The following is a 3652-nucleotide window of genomic DNA, read 5'->3' as shown; positions in this document are numbered from 1 at the left end:
CCATCTGCCACGCTGATCCTCAACACTGGAGCCCCCCAGGGGTGGGTGCTCAGTCCTGTAATCCCTGTTCATCCACAACTGCATGGCTAGGCACGACTCCAACACCATCATTAAGTTTGCAGACGACACAACAGTGGTAGGCCTGATCACAGACAACGACGAGCCTATAGGAGGAGGTCAGACACCTGGCCGAATGGTGCCAGAAAAACAGCCTATCCCTCAACGTAACCAAGACTAAGGAGATGATGTGGACTACAGGAAAAAAGGACTCCTGAACAGGTAATCAAATGGGCTGCCCGGACTATTTGCATTGTGTGCCCCCCACCCCTTTTACACTGCTGCTGCTCTCCGTTTATCATATATGCATAGTCACTTTATCTATGCATTCATGTACATACTACCTCAATTGCCCCCTGACCAACCAGTGCTCGGCACATTGGCTAACCGGGCTATCTGCATTGTGTTCCGCCACCCACCACCCCCTCTTTTACGCTACTGCTACTCTCTGTTCATCATATATGCATAGTCACTTAACCATATCTACATGTACATAATACCTCAATCAGCTTGACTAACCCGTGTCTGTATGTAGCCTCGCATACTTTATAAGCCTCGCTACTGTTAATTTTCACGGTCTTTTTACTATTGTTTTTATTTCTTTACTTACCTATTGTTCACCTAATACCTTTTTTACACTATTGGTTAGAGCCTGTAAGTAAGCATTTCCACTGTAAGGTCTACACCTGTTGTATTCGGCGCACGTGACAAACTTTGATTTGATTGCTGTTTTGGGATTGATTTGCACTTTTCGCACTAAAGTACGTTCATCTCTAGGAGACAGAACGGCGTCTCCTTCCTGAGTCGTATGATGGCTGCGTGGTTCCATGGTCTTTATACTGCGTACTATTGTTTGTACAGATGAAAGTGGTACTTTCTGGCATTTGGAAATTGCTCCCAAGGATGAACTAGACTTGTGAAGGTTTTCTGAGGACTGATTTTTTGATGTTCCCATGATGTCAAGCAAAGAGGCACTGAGTTGAAGGTAGGTCTTGAAATACATCCACATGTACACCTCCAATTGACTCAAATGATGTCAACTAGCCTATCTGAATCTTCTAAAGTCATGATATAATTTTCTGGAATTGTCCAAGCTGTTTAAAGGCACAGTCAACTTAGTGTAATGTAAACTTCTGACCCACTGAAATGGAATAATCTGTCTGTAAACAATTGTTGGAAAGATTACTTGTGTCATGCACAAAGTAGATGTCCTAACCGATCCCAAAACATAGTTGTTAACAAGAAATTTGTGGCGTGGTTTGAAAAACGAGTTTAATGACTCAAACCTAAGTGTATGTAAACTTCCGACTTCAACTGTATTTACTGTATTGTATACCATCTACTGCATCTTGCCTATGCCCCACGGCACGCCATCGCTCATCCATATATTTATATGTACATATTCTATTCAACCCTTTACATTTGTGTGTATAAGGTAGTTGTTGTGAATTTGTTACATTACTTGTTAGATATTACTGCATAGTTGTAACTAGAAGCACAAGCATTTCGCTCGCTACACTCGCATTAACATCTGCTAACCATGTGTATGTGACCAATAAAATTTGATTTAATGCCAAATCTTTTCAGTCTCCTGAGGGGAAATAGGTTTTGTCGTGCCCTCTTCACGACTGTCTTGGTGTGCTTGGACCATGTTAGTTTGTTGGTGATGCAGACCCCAAGGAACTTGAAGCTCTCAACCTGCTCCACTGCAGCCCCGTCTATGGGAATGGAAGCGTGCTCGATCCTCTTTTTCCTGTAGTCCACAATCATCTCCTTAGCCTTGATCACGTTGAGGGGGAGGTTGTTGTCCTGGACCACACGGCCAGGTCTCTGACCTCCTCCCTATAGGCTGTCTTGTCGTTGTCGGTGAGCAGGCCTACCACTGTTCTCTCATCGGAAAATTTAATGTTGGTGTTGGAGTCGTGCCTGGCCGTGCAGTCATGAGTGAACAGGGAGTAAAGGAGGGGACTGAGCACGCAGGGGCCCCTGTGTTAAGGATCAGCGTGGCGGATGTGTTGTTATCTACCCTTACCACCTGGGGGCGGCCCGTCAGGAAGTCCAGGATCCAGTTGCAGAAGGTGTTTAGTTCCAGGATCCTTAGCTTATTGATGAGCTGAGGGCACTATGGTGTTGAACGCTGAGCTTTTGTCAATGAATAGCATTCTCACATAGGCCAGGTGGGAAAGGGCAGTGTGGAGTGCAATAGAGATTGCATCTGCGGATCTCGTTGGGCGGTATGCAAATTGGAGTGGGTCTAGGGCTTCTGGGATGAAGGTGTTGATGTGAGCCATGACCAGCCTTTCAAAGCACTTCATGGCTACAGACGTGAGTGCTACGGGTCTGTAGTCATTTAGGCAGGTTACCTTTGTTTTTGGGCACAGGCACTATGGTGGTCTGCTTAAAACATGTTGATATTACAGACTCGGACAGAGAGAGGTTGAAAATGTCAGTGAAGACACTTGCCAGTTGGTCAGCGCATGCTCGCAGTACACGTCCTGGTAATACGTCTGGCCCTGCGGCCTTGTGTATGTTGACATGTTTAAAGGTCTTACTCACATCGGCTGCGGAGAGCGTGATCACGCAGTCTTCCAGAACAGCTGGTGCTCTCATGCATGTTTCAGTGTTATTTGCCTCGAAGCGAGCATAGAAGTAGTTTAGCTCGTCTGGTAGGCTCGTGACTAAGCAGCTCCCAGCTGTGCTTCCCTTTGTAGTCTGTAATGGTTTGCAAGCCCTGCCACATCCGACGAGCGTCAGAGCCGGTGTAGTATGATTAGATCTTAGTCCTGTATTGACGCTTTGCTGTTTGATGGTTCGTCAGAGACCAGGTGTAGCAGTGGTAAGGTGTTGGGACTGCTGTTGGGACTCTGCTGTTGGGACAGCTTTATGTAAGCCCTAACAGTTTATGTGCACCGTGTGTCACCGTTATAGTGCAATTAATGTATTGGCTAGTGTTGTGGCTTTGCTGGCATGCATCCCACATTTTTTTTTTTTTACCCCACCAAGATGTACATGCTAAAATCGCCACTGCATAGAAGATGGATAGGTAGTAGACTTGTCCTGGGTTCAATTGTTAAAGCCGTACTCCTGCTTTRCCCTGTAAATGAATCCCTACAGAACATTACACATGGAAGCAAGAACTTGAACTTTGAACCGACACAATGGAAATACACGCACAGGGCGCCAGTGGCAAATTTGCCAATCTTGGTGTTCTCTGGCAAATGCCAAATGTCCTGCACGGTGTTGGGCTGTAAGCACAACCCCCACCTGTGGACGTCGGGCCCTCATACCACCCTCATGGAGTCTGTTTCTGACCTGTTTGAGCAGACACATGCACATTTGTGGCCTGCTGGAGGTCATTTTACCTGAGCCACTTGTGTGGGTTGTAGACTCCGTCTCATGCTACCACTAGAGTGAAAGCACCGCCAGCATTCAAAAGTGACCAAAACATCAGCCAGGAAGCATAGGAACTGAGAAGTGGTCTGTGGTCACCACCTGCTGAACCACTCCTTTATTGGGGGTGTCTTGCTAATTTCCTATAATTTCCACCTGTTGTCTATTCCATTTGCACAACAGCATGTGAAATTTATTGTCAATC

At 46.1% G+C, this 3652-nt stretch overlaps 1 protein-coding gene across 1 annotated transcript in view; it reads right to left on the bottom strand.

The window, feature by feature from the left end:
• Positions 1-3652, bottom strand: part of dhcr24 (24-dehydrocholesterol reductase) — a 26567-nt gene that overhangs the window by 15872 nt on the left and 7043 nt on the right.

This window comes from Salvelinus sp. IW2-2015, linkage group LG13 (assembly GCF_002910315.2).
Source record: "Salvelinus sp. IW2-2015 linkage group LG13, ASM291031v2, whole genome shotgun sequence".
In the NCBI taxonomy this organism is placed as follows: domain Eukaryota; kingdom Metazoa; phylum Chordata; class Actinopteri; order Salmoniformes; family Salmonidae; genus Salvelinus; species Salvelinus sp. IW2-2015.
The sequence above is the reverse complement of the archived record's forward strand: the minus strand, read 5'-3'. Positions and strand labels throughout refer to the sequence as shown.